A 14328-nucleotide genomic window follows, 5' to 3' on the forward strand; every position below is an offset into this window, starting at 1 on the left:
CTATGAAGCGAAGGGGCTACCCGTACAGAACGTTATAACCTATAAACCTTGGCCATTATAGAGACTTTGTTATAGGGCCTAAGAACTTTTGTAGACACAAAAGAATAATAATAAATTGGTGAAGGGATGTCCCGGTCCATTATTTGACTCTACCCATAAAAAACATTTACGAACCTCAATTGAGTAGGAGTGCGCTGTAGAGGTTGTACTGCGGAATATGGCCATACATTAAAAATCTGTTTTTCTTCAAATTTTTCACGTTTTTTCTTTAAAAGTAAGTTCAGACTCACTTTTGGATTACGGTATTTTTTAGTCAATATGTATAAATAGTCGATTTAGAATAAATATAGGGTTAGTATTTTGTTTTAATATTTATTTATGCCAGTCAAGAACAAAAAAAATCAAGAAGGCCTGATTTGGGATAATAGCATCACAAACACAAGATTGCGTGTGATTACCCCATTGAGAAGATAATTTAGAAATTTCCATAATTACTCTAAACATTAACCCTAGGAAAACGGAGCTGTCACATGGAAGAGAAGGGGGTTCAATTTTTCCCACGTTTGTAAAATTCATTTTTAACTCCTTCAAATATTTTTAAAGTTATGTAATGACTTCTGCTAATAAATAAGAGCTTTAAATTTATGTTAAATGTAGCTTACACTTCCTTGGTCATATTTGAATACATATTTTTAAATTTAATCTTCCTGTACAACCCTCTTACTCATTGTTGCACGAAAAGACACACACACACACACACACACACACACACACACTCACACACACACACACACACACACACACACACACACACACACACACACACACAAATAATAATTCTAAGCCGGTAAACTTGCTCGGAAAAGTATTGTGCAATAACAATATCCTGTGTTCAGTGTTTTCTTCCTTCTTCTCAGAATGTTCAATTGTTACAGCACCGTTGTCATATTATAAAGTGTATAAAGAAATAAATTGATTTTAATTTCTTTCTTTAGCAGATGGTGCGACATTCTCATCCAAGGACTACTAACAAAGCAAACTGGACAGAAGACCAGCTGAAGGCGGCGTTGGACGCTGTAAAAGCTGAAAGAAAAATCCGAAAGGTTGCCAAATCTTTTGGTATTCATAGAACAAGATTTTTTAAAAAAGAGTGTTTGGTGGATCTAGGATGGGAAGAAAACCAATGTTTACGCCGCAGCAAGAAGAAATCAAATCAAACCTCTACTATGGGATTACTGTAATGGAGCTTCGTCGAATTGCCTTTCAATTTGCTACACTAAACAAGTTATTGAACAATTTTTGTACAAAAGCTAAGATGGCTGGTAGAGACTTAGTCCTTGAAACACACTCCACAAGTAAGCATCAGGAAGTCAGAAGCAACATCTCTACCGAGAACTACAAACTTCAACAGAGACGCAGTTAACATTTTTTTTTGACAACTACAGACAACTTATGGACAAACACCAGTTCCCTCCTTTTAGGATTTTTAACATGCATGAAACGGGAATCACAAAGTTCAAAAACATCAGAGAATTCTTGCTCCTAGAGGACGAAAACAAGTTGGAGTAGCAAGAAGCTTCGAAAGAGGAAGAAACATTACAGTGATCTGCACAGTGAGTCCAACTGGAATTTACTTTCCCCGCTGTTTTTTTTTTTTTTTTTTTAAATCCAGAACAAATTAATTACGAATAGAAACGAGAAGGCCACACGGACGTCTTCAAAAAATGGATGGTTAAATGAAGATCCCTTCGTGCTTTGGTTAAAACAGTTTATAGAGATTACTAAACCATCTATTTAGGATCTCATTCTTCTCATTATGAACAATCATCAAAGCAATACGTCACTTTCTTCATATGAACATGCGAAAGCAAATGGTATTATCATGTTTTCTTTACCGCCACATTGTAGTGCTGAGTTGCAGATTTTAGATGTTTTAGTGTCCAGTCTCCTCAAATGTGCATACAAATGATGCTTATTATTCATGTATGCACTGACATGGACTCTGTATTCATGGATGGACTCTGTACGAACAAATTGAACTTGGCGATATTCCAAAAATTTTGAAGTTGCGTTTGAGAAAGTGTGCAGGATTAAAAACGCATAATCAGGCTTTGAAAAGTGTGGTATTTTCCCCATGAATCCAGACGTCTTTATAGATGCTGATTTTGCTGCAAGTGATCAGTGCTGTAATCAGACTGAGGAAAATATGGAAGACCTTCCTCATGACTTGACAAAACAAAAATCTAGTGGCGTTTCTGAACTAGTAACCGTTGGACCATCAAGGAAAGTCACCAGTTCAGAAGAATCCTCAGTGATAGTTAACAGTAATTTTTCCAATTCCTAGGCAAAACCATCGTTAATGAAGGAGAAGGAAAGGCGCCAAAGCTAAGAAATTCTAACCGCAACATGTCGTAAGGGTCTTCTGCAATGAAAAGAGCGAAGAAAGCAAATGCGTTTAGGGAATATCATCATAAGGAAGGTTTAAACTCGAATTAAACTAAGAACTCAACTGTTGCGTGCTATTACCCTTAACTGCAGGGTATTGCACGCAATGTAAGGTTTCAGATTTCTGTTTGCTGCCTTATAACGAAAAGTAATTATGCAACAGTTCCAAGTTATTTCATAATAAACATAGTAGGTATGTACAGCACTATTCATTAGATTCCTTGGTGCTCTCTCATTCCTGTTCTGAGCAATTTTAAAAAACCGCTTGTCATTACCCCCTTTTCCCCTATAACGTGGAGAAGAAATATAAATACTAACCGTATATATTGCAAGGGGTCCTTTACATGTATTGTAGACTAAAGGGGGCCGCAGTGTGGAAAAGGTTGGGAAACGCTGTATTAGAGGAACGAATAATCGAAGAAGAAGTTAACGAAATACACGAAAGAGGTGCATAAGATCAAGAGGAAGGGGAGAAGAGAAAATGAAGCAGGCGAACTAAGGTTGAAGAAAATCGATTCTCCCTCTAGCAATTCCCATGCGGGTGATAATTTACACCCACAAACCCTCTCCTTTGCCCCCGCTTCATATCATACCATAGAGTTCATAGAAGTTAGTTCCTTTGAGTGTTTCGCTTAGCCTAGTATCAGTGTTTGGTGCATGCCTCCAAATACTTTTCTTCCACCTCGACTCACGCTTACCATCTAGTTACTTCAAAGGATGGTATCCAAAGTCGTGCAGTTTTCCTAAAAAAAAAAAAAAAAAAAAAAAAAAGAAAATAAATAAATAATAAAATAAAATAAAAATAAATAAAATAAAAATAAAAATAAACCTTAATACATACATTTTCATGAATGCAAGAAATGAGGCAATTTAATCTAAAATAACTTGAAACCATTGACTCTAACGTTTAGCACTAACACACGATAACCTTCATTATAGCTCAGATCTTTTTCTAAAATACATATCCAGATTTACAAATGTTTATTTTGAAGATTACTATGTATTTTATGGATATTCGAATATTCCTGTATATTTTTCAAGTTACGAATTATTTTAAACGTTAAGCGATGGCTATTACAATATTTTATTTGGTACAGTTCAATAAAAGTCCGGGATATAAAGCCATTCACATACAAAATAAATTTCTATGACAGTTTTACAAAGTTTCTTTGTAAATTGCTAAATATTTCCAGAGTTGGCATATAGAATAATGGCTTCATAAATAAAGGTTCAATATGACTTTAGGTTAGGCGGAAACTCCTTTGCTCATTACAGCCTCCGGAGTAGGTGATTAAAGTGAGTCTCTTTCGCTCATTGCAGCCTCGGAATATTATTATAGGATTTCTCCGTAGCTCATTGCAGCCCCGAGGGAAATGGTTATAGGATATCTCCTTCGGTCATTGCAGCCTCCAGAAACAGGTTTAAAGAAACTTCATAGCGCATTGCGGCCCCAGGAGAAAGGTGTTGATAGGTTATTGATCAATTGTCGACTGATGTCTCTGTCCTTTTGAAGTCTTCTTTTATAGACGCCATCTAGAAGGGGAGGTCCGTGAGGAGAGGTCGGTTATCTTCGGTTTTCATCCGATCCTTTTTCATATCCGTCTTCCATCGTCTACTGGTGTTTATGTTTTGAGCACATTAACACGTGTTCGGGAATGAAGCATGTGTTTATAGTAGTTGCTGACACATGAGGTATGGAACCTTACACTATTTTAAATCATTATTTCTTCAGAAACAGAAAAAAATAAATGAAAATTTTCAAACAAAAATATTATATTGCAATACATAGAGTAACTTATTTTACAATTTAAACGTAAATGTGGCATACTCTCATTTGTACCTTTTAAAGAAGGCTATCAGTCTTTCTTCAGAGATGCAAAACAAAAATGAACGCCGTAAAAGCCATCAAAATCTATGATTGGGTATTGAATGATTTATTTAACAAATTAAACGAATATGTTATTTATAAACCGCACCCTTTTCTCCTTCCAGATGTTGTTTATATACCACACTTGTTTCCAATTGAACGATTGGTCTGTGCTTATATGCCACGTAACTCTAAGGCTAGTTTTAGACGGAAGCATTTATCGTAGCATTTCTCGTAACAGATGTGCTACCAAAAATTTCATATAATATTCTATAGCATCAAAAGTATATGGTGCTTTTAAACGGTAGCATTTTGATAAGCATCTGTCGTGACGTAGCAAAGAAATCACTGGAGACTAGCGTAATTATGGCTCCGAAATTAAGCGTGAGGTAGCTAAAGCTATAGTAATTGTAACAACAGTTCTCGCCGGCCATATTAAAAAACGAAAATCACAAAGAAGTATGTGGGCAAACAGCATCCCTACTCCAACTCATTTTTCTTTACTACAATTCAATTTCCCACACAAAACAAAAAGCATGGATATTTGGCACAAAATCTTTCGCTTCTTTTTAACACACCACGGCGCTGCAATCGGACCAGAAATGCTGGGGAAAATACTATGAAATAGAGCAGGTTCTATCGACAAGAAATGCCATAGGATATGCCATGGCATGGGAAATGCTATAGCATTTGCTACTTTCCACGGTAGGATATCGATGATACGATTTTTGCTACGAGAAATGCTACGATAAGTGCTTCCGTCTAAAACCGGCCTAACAGTAAATATTCTTACCGTTCTGAATCGGTAGTTTCGTGTCTGAGCGGGAGTATTCTTTTCTAGTATGTCTTTTAAACAAAACAATTCTCCTTACAGAATCACACACAAGTATAAGTAACAGGAGTACTCTATTCTATGATACTTTTCAGACAAAAGAAGCCTCATACCACTCAAAGGTCCTTACCACCACTATACCCAAACAGAGAACTAGTGAGTACATGGTGGTGTTTGTGCCAACTTTCAATAATTACAAAATACTACCTCAGTTAAGTCTATTCAAAATCCATTCCTTGAGAATTAATCAGTAGCATCTTCTTGTAAATGTACGTATACGAAGTTGCGTTGTATAGTGAAAAACAAATGAAGTATAGGTTGAAGGTACAGTATAAGAAATGATAACTCTTTCCTCCAGGAGAATTGTTTCACTCTACACCTGATAGTCGGGCAACCAACATGACAGTATAGACATGTTTCAAAATATGACACGCTAAGATATTCCTCCATTTGGAGCGTGAAAAATTCGTAGGTGAGCATCACTTAGAGAAAGAACCAGGAGATAAATAGGCATAAAACCCATTCACGTTAAGTGCTAAGAGATAGGAATTAATGCAAAGAAAATGACGACAATAATATGCATTATGCAGAGACAAGAAAAGTTTGGAAGGCGAAATAAGAGGTAAAAGAAGGAAAGAGAAGAGCGAAAGACATAGAATAAATGACATTTTAACGCTTAAGGATAAACAGTATACGTTCTCTCCTCGTCTCCTCTCTCTATCTTGTTTTTTTCCCCCTTTATGAGATAAATCTCTTTCAGTAGCAATTGATAACATCATTTACAATGCTTAATTCAATGAAAAAAAACTGTAAATTTAGACTTGGAATCGAACCAAGAAACTTTAGAATGAGAGTTTCACACGTTGTCTACTTAGCTACAAAGATTATATCAGGTGTTTTTATAAACCAGCTATTAAATTCGAAACTCTCAGCGAGTTACTTCCGGTTCCATTTGAAGTTTGAATTTTATTTACGGCCTTTAGGCGTCTATGGTTCAACCTCTTCTGGTTTCATAAAAATGCATTTGATCTGTAGATTAAGGTCAAGGGAGGATAAATCCCAATCTTGAGAACTTATTGTTGCACCAACACATACACACACACATACACACACACGCTCGCACGAGAGAATGACATCTTGTAGGTTTGTTACGCAATACACGTGCAGTATAAATAAACCTTCGAAAACTCTTTAAGCAAATTCTGACTTGGATAAGTCAGTAATGTGTCGGCTTGTTGAGTAACACAAGCCAAGTTCAAATCTCTGCCGGTACGAGTTTTTTTTTTTTTTCAAAATAATTTCTATGTTCATGTTTGTTATTAATAATTGATTTCTTAAAATTTTTGTAGATTATCTTAAATTAGTGACCATTGGTTAGTATAAGATGCGTGTGGTCACTTATCTTTACACTTTTGTTTCTGGACGTATTCTCAAAGGGAATGTGTTGTATATAATAAGCAGACGCTTTTTAAGAACGATCGGCTCCGACGCCATCGAGATGGTGTAAAATCAAAATTGGGAAGGTGTAAGTGTAATTTTGCACGGTTTCTATCACTTTTTCACTGCAAAAGTTTCGCAGTTGGGGTGTTGATGAGATTTTTAGGGGTAATATTCCCACAGGGTGGATCTGGTTGAATCAGTGGTGGAAGTAGAGTAACTCCGGCCAAAATGCACATTTAGATCACAGTACTCCCGTACTCCCGCTTTCGGCCACCTCTGTCTCCCATGCAAGATGTGGTTTTATGAAAACTGTGAGTCAGTAAAGTCTGTGTCAGTAGCTGGACTGTCAGGAGTGTCAAGATGACTGTGCACTGTTGGACGATCATTTTTTTTTTTAGATTGCATCTGAGTTATGTGAATCCACAGAGGAAGTCCATTGTTTTAATACTTACTGGTCATATTTTTAAAAATTAATGTTTTATTATGTAATTATTTGCTGCAAACTTGTTTATTGTATTTTCAATTATTTTTCTAACATTAGATTAGTAACCTGCCACTCAAATATATGTATCTATTTTGTAAATCCTGATACTTGTAAGTGGCGATATTATGTTCAGATGCTTACATATGGCCGTTTCGCCTATTGTAACAAAATCATTAATAAACTGTAGCTGGTTTCTCATATTGAAAATTCAGCTGATGGACATTTTACTATAAGGTCCCAGGTAGTTATGTAGAATTTATTTATTTATTTTTTTTTGCTGAAGATCAATGAAATATTTCCAACACAGAATTCCGAATTGGTGGCAATATTCGTGTTAACTGGCCACCATTCCTCAGATATTGGCCAAAAAGTTCGAATTTCTGGAGATTTAAGGAGTCATATCTCGGAAACCGTAAGTCTAGAGAGATGATATTTTGCGAATTTTTGCGAGAAAGAGAAGAAGGTGTGCATAAAAAGATTTACTTTTATATGTTGGAACAATCAGTTATCCTTCCTGCTTCATCTGTCCATTCTTTTTACCGTTGTGTCAATGCTCTTGAAGCATTCTCAACTGGTTTTATTATTACTTTTGTAAAATATTAAGTATAAAATTTTTAAAGAAAGAAAACTAAAATACAGCTTAAAGTTTATTACGAATTAGAGGCAGTTTTTACGACTGAGGATTACACAACATTATGATATCACGCGTTTATTGCTGCAAACAACATAGGCAAACAATATAGAACTACACAACTTGTGGGTTTCGGTACTTAAGCTTTAGGCTTTACACACGTATACACAGGCGCGCGCGTGTATGCGTGCGTATACAAGCATAAACAAATAAACTGATCACAATGTAGTCATTTGTGCCTCCAAAAGAACTTGCAAAAATCAGGGCCAGTGTTTCTCGCCATTATGTGTGACAATATTGTTTACGTTCAGTGGTTATATTACACACACCTTAAATTTGATTTAGGATTATTTGAAGATAGTCATTTGCATCTTACATAGACTTATTTTAATGAGTTGATCAATCAGGTCGGGTGTTTAGATATTCACTAGTAGGGTTAGGATTTTTATGTGTATACTTTTAAGAACTCTCCAAAGATTCCAGATCTAAAATTGTGATTCCAGTTCGGAATAGAGATAATTTCCCGCCCCATTTATCCTCCTTTTAGGTTCTTTATGCATTTATTATTTTACCATACCCATAATTCTCTTCTGTCTTCTTCTGCAAAGACAGAAGAGAATTATGGGTATGGTAATTTTCCAGTTTATGTTATGTCAAACAGATTATGTTTTCTCCGGATCCAAACGACGCAACTGGAATTTCCAAAACTGAACCAACTTCTTCATCTAGAGAAGATTCATGTTTCGCAGTCAGAAATTGTTTGTGTCTATAGTTACAAACGTGTGACGACTGCCATTAAAAACTTAAAATAACAACACTTAGGAAAATAAGAGTTGGCTATCTGCTTCCGTGAGGCAAACAGTTAGATTTGCTTTGGCGAAGGAAAACTTGAGGTTACTCTTCAAAAGAATCCGAATGTTGTTCAATTCCTAACATCTACAGAGTAGCCATTCCGAGTGAATACAAAATTTGCGCCATTCGAAGATGTCATAAAAACTCTCATCGCTGCTATCCATTAGCATCTACAAAGACGCTTTATCTCTAAATACAAGGCGCTTACATTTAACAAATTAGATTATTCATTTGAAGTTTATCGTCCTATTCTTCAGCACCAATTGCATATGAGATGTGGAGCTATAGCTTAATGTAGGATACAATACCACATTAGCTCCCACCATAAGTTGAATTCGAGTCTCCCGTGGTGGTAGAGCGCTTACCTCTGGTGCGTGGGGCCCTGGTTCGACACCAGGGCAAGTAAGGCTGTGGTGGACAACATTATGTTTGTAGGTTTCGTTGCAGTTCTTCCGTTTTCTCTTACACTTTTAATTCCACTAATTCTTCCATCATCATTCACTTGTCTCAATCACACGTCTCCTTTATCGTGGGATGTTAAACTGAAAGATTTCATTTCTAGTCTCTCGCCCCGAAAGTGCGTACGCTATCCATATAACCATTTACAGCTGTTTAATGCCGTCAAGTAACAGCAGTCTTTTTGTCTTTCTTAATATTGATGTGTGTTATCCAATATTATAGAGACACATAGTCCATATTAGATTAGATTCAATTTGATTTCAGTTAGACGAAAGGACAATCGCCAATATAATTGAAGAACCTTTTTGTCCTCTTTTCGCCTTATTTCAGCACCTTTTTGTCCCTTCCCTTTTCTTGGTATGAAAACTGTCTCTAAAAATCCTAACCCTGTTCATTAAACCAGACCACCGTGACCTAGTGCAATGGTTCTCAACGGTTCCTTCCTGTTCTGCTTAATGACCCTCTAGCACTTTGTAACACAATTTTTTTCTAATATCTTTAGGCAGGACAGAAATTCCTGTTCTGCCTAATTCCTGTTCTGCCTAAATCTCGCAAAAGAGATATATAAATTTGAGGGAAATTTATTAGTACCTATTTCCCCTTGATTTTCAAATATCATTCCAGAATTCTTTAAATAAAATTTTAACCTCCTCAGACCTGCGGTGTCATATGTGATAGCTTGGATTTTGGGTCGTGTTTTGAAACGTTCTTATCGAAGAAAGCTGTGCCTGTGGTATCACCAACTATACGGCGTGCGCTGTGTGATCGTAAATTGTTCTGTTGGTTTCGTACAGTTTGGAGCCCTGCAAGAGGCATAAGAATGGCAGAAAACTCTGGGCAAACACACGTGAGGAGTTCTGGTGCTAAGTTTCACTTACTTCATTATTTGTAGTTGATATTACTGAATAATATTTATGATCTATAGTTTTACAAGAAATGCCATGTGTTTTTATGAAATGTCATATAAGTTATTACATCATAATAGTAACAAATAGTGAAGGTATAGAATATGATACTTTATGTCGCAACCGATACAAATGGAGTTATAGGAGGGTGTTTTGTAGTTACGAATTTAGTTACAGAATCCAACTGAGTACTTCAGTAGATACTTCGGGGATTACTTTTTTGAAGACGTAGCAAAGTAAACGGACATGCGAGGTGTCCGAGATTTTGGGAAATCTTTCAATATAACGCCACAAAAGATCAAAACTGTAATTGGTTGTTCTATTGCAATGAACCTATTCGGACTACCAAGAATGAGAATGTTCTGGGACAGAACTAAGATACCTCTTGTGTCAGACAATATTAGAATCGCACTAGTGATACAAGTTGTACCGGTTTTGCCGACAGTCGACTGACGTGGGTGCAATACATTTTCTTGGAATGCTGTAGAGGCAAAAACACAGGAAATTAGGACCTTTTTAGGACCAAAACCCTACTTTAGTACTTCGGCCCTTTTTAGAGCCAAACCCTCAACAACAGACAGAAATCCGTTCAAGATGTCGAAACAGAAGAAACCAACCAAGATGAAGGGGGAGAAAAAACCCTATCATGGAGAAGGAACTCATAAGCCAAGATCAGCAGTATCCACAAGCAGATAAATGCCTCGCAACTGACCCAGAAACGAGCAGAGTGAACTGCAACTGCTACCTGTAGTGATGTATCGTGTCGGCTCTAGATTTAGAACGGGTAAGGAGATGGAAGTTATACATCTCAGAAAATGAATATACATGATAGCTTTCCCGATTCAAGCAGCTCGAGAAATATTTCTACATATCTTCGAGGAGGAAGAGTTTGGTCTATGCTCGACGTTCGGCAACCGAAAGCTCCGAAGGAGATGAAGAAACTGGCTCTAGAGCAAGCTAGACTCACACAGAAAGAAACCTCACAGGTGAGAAACCACAACGCATAGGCACAGAGAAACCAAACTGATGATTCCGGTCAGGTGAAAAAACAAAACCCGGAAAAAGACGACGACCAGCAGAAGAAGAAACTGACCGGAATCATCATACCATATCCCACTAACCAAACTTTTCCACCAAACTACAAACATATAACAAATTAAACTCACACCCAGCTTTTTAAGTTAGAAAAATTACAGACAGTGAAGTATGCTTTTTATATGTTTTTCCCACCCCTTCTTTGTGTTGTTTACCATGTAAATAACTTGAGCATGTACATGACCGATAAAGGTGGTTTCCCTGGACTCCATGTGTTTCCGGGATTTTTCCTCCTACTACCCAAGCCAATGGTGAAGTGAAAAATTCTTCACGCGCTTTCCTATCTTCTTTCTTACTCTTCTTTCCTTCTCTAATACACACTGTCCGGTAAATGTCTAAGGATAAAAACTTAAATATCGTGAACAGGCGTTCCACCAATCAGGGATAAGCATTAGTTTACGTTTTCTAATTTTGATCAATCACAACCAAGCATTTGTTTATATTTTTCAGATGGATAATTCTTTTTACCATTGGTAAAATACTACATATTAAAACACTTAAATTTCACACAACTGAAGAGTTTTTATATACAGCACCTTACTGTACCTATCGTAATAATTGTTATTTAGTGTACCGACAGAGATCGGTAATTTAACCATACAGTAGAAGAATGGTTGTCCATAATTGCTTATATAATATGCAACCTAATCTGTTAGGTATTATTGTTCCATTTATGTATTTATGTTACTATTATTCTTAATATTTCAGCTTCTGTATAAGGAAATGTTGACTGAATTATCAAAAGTCACTTTCTTAAAAATAAAAATTTTCCTATTATTATTTTCAAGAATTTTCCATGTCATAAGAATCCACATTTTCGTAGGAGAGTTATAATGTCTTTAACTATGTTATGTTTAGTTAGCAACCAGAAGGATAAGATCTCCTCGCTAAAGTTGTTGACGGCCAACAGATATCGCGTAGCTATACTCGTAGTAAAATAATGGTGTTTCAGAGAAGCTGAAACGATATAAGATTATCAAGAGATCCTCAAAGCAACTGGAATTGTCGGGAAAATAGTTAGTATTAAATTTCAGTTAAATCTAAATATCCTTTTTTGCGTGAATTAGGTAGAACAGGAAGTAAGTGCAAGGGAGAAAAAGATACCTAATATAAGACAAATTATACAGGGTGTTTCAAAACAACACCGACAACGTTTGGGAGGCGATCCCCAACACCGAGATAAGACAAAAAGTATAGACCAACCTGGGTGCACAAATGCTTCCTTTCGGAGTTATAGGCTGCTGAAAAAATGAACTTTAAAGGTCCATAGCTCCAAAACTATGGAACCTACCGTAGTCGGCTCAAGACTTCACCTAGGAACTAGTATGTGCCCTATCCAAATATCCAAATTTCAGAATCCTGCTATAATTCTTCAACAATTTTTATAGAGGAATTCGTGAGTACTTCAAATTAGATGCCCGTAGCCACACTAACATCTCCAATATATATACGTATATATATATATATATATATATATATATATATATATATATATATATATATATATATATATATATATATATATATATATATCAGAGGGGCACTAAGGACAATTCATCCAGCTTGGCGTGAGGTTCGAAAAGGTTGAAGGTTGAGAACCACTGCCTTAGCGTTTCCAGCAAGGTCTTTTGGAGAGCAAATCGCATAGGCTCTAGATATGTAATACAAGTTTTACATCAAGACATGATGAAGTAGTGTAACATGTTACCATATATATCCCAAACAGCCCAAGAAATTAAGAAAAGAAAAGCATACCTACAATTCAAATGATACGCCTGTATTAAGAACCACACATTTTGGCAAAGTTGATCGACTGGGAAGATTAGATCGAGGGGGAAGAGATCGTATTTGTAATGTTCTCTAAGAATTAAAAATACCATAAAAAAAAGATAGTAGAAGCTCTCTCTGACCTCCTCGAGAGTCTGCAACTCTTTAACTATCTTACAGATCTTTACAATAGTTTGACATTTTTCTTCTGGATTGGAAACACTAGCAATAACGACAGAAAACAGCAGTAGTTCATGCAGTTGCCGTTTGAGGCCGCTGGTGTTCCTCTCGTAGTTTCATCACTGGAGCAAAAAGAAGTCTCGGAATCGGGCGTGAAGCAAACAAAATACACACACACACACCGAGAACGGTCTTTAGCATCGCAGGACATTCAACGGCTCACCTCCGGCTGATACAGTTTTATCTTCTCTCCTTTATGTTTTTCGTTAGCAGAGAAGAAACTTCAGACTATAGAAAAGTGTGGCTGTAGAACTTCATTGCTCCAAGTGTGTTTAGTGAAGTTATCTGTGTCTAACAAGTGCTAAACTTCTACCTTTTTACTACTACTATTATTATTCTTCCCGGAATTAGAAAAGGTTCGAACAGTCAGTGGAACATACGCAACCACCTTCAAAGCACGGAGCGCACATGAGGACATGAGGTAAAACCCACTTGTTATCTCATCCACACACCTACCTATGATCAATAACGTTGACAAACCGTGTCGCCTATTTGTGCATCTGTTCACTTTTTAAAAAGGTTTAAGGAACATATTTTCATAATAATTTCCCAAATAGTTATTTATTTTAATACATCACGTCACGTACCGTATAATTAATCGATAGTTCTGTAGCACAATTTCTTTGAGTATTCACCATTCCATACAGCTACAGCTTATGTGATATGAATAGTTTAGTTATGCAGGCAAACACTTACTTATTCTGAGGCGAGATCTTTCGTGGCTATATCCTAACTATATACCTAGGTGTAAAATTACATAACTGACAAAATAACGGGTACTTCCGGTTGGCATGGCAAGTTGAAATTTGGCATGATTGTAGCTTTTCGGGACTAACCCACAGAAAGAACTTCCAAAAGTGGATATTTTTAATTTTAGGGGGTCTAAAGGGGGGATGAAGAAATTACCTATGTTATTTAAATGGGCCTTTTCTTGGACATTTAACCCTTATCCGGGCAAGACACTTTTGTAACTTAAACGGGCAACCGGGGCCTGTGAGGCCCAGTATATATTTTAAGTGCAGAATACACAAAATCAATGTCTATTGTCACTTACTGTTTAGACTATTCTAGAATGTACCGGTATATATTTTTGTCAAGTAGCGAAACTTCGTGTCACGCCTTTGTAAGCCAAGCAGAATAGCAAATCCGGTCCAGACGTTTTTGTAACGTAAACGGGCAACCGGGGCCTGTCAGACCCAGTATATATTTTAAGTGCAGAACACTCAAAATTCAATGTCTGTTGCCGCATACTGTTCCGACTAAAGGTTACAATAGTCACGTGTTCAATATATAATTATGTGACAATTTGAT

The 14328-nt window shown here is 36.5% G+C and overlaps 1 protein-coding gene across 1 annotated transcript in view; it reads left to right on the plus strand.

The window, feature by feature from the left end:
* The first annotated feature begins 13110 nt into the window (after positions 1–13110).
* Positions 13111–14328, plus strand: part of Shab (potassium voltage-gated channel shaker cognate b) — a 534267-nt gene continuing 533049 nt past the window's right edge. The window contains exon 1 of the mRNA XM_081746248.1: positions 13111–13438. The gene's annotated coding sequence lies outside the window, so the exon portion shown is untranslated. The remainder of the gene's footprint in view (positions 13439–14328) is intronic.

This window comes from Thermobia domestica, chromosome 18 (assembly GCF_964235325.1).
Source record: "Thermobia domestica chromosome 18, izTheDome1.hap1.1, whole genome shotgun sequence".
In the NCBI taxonomy this organism is placed as follows: Eukaryota; Metazoa; Arthropoda; class Insecta; order Zygentoma; family Lepismatidae; genus Thermobia; species Thermobia domestica.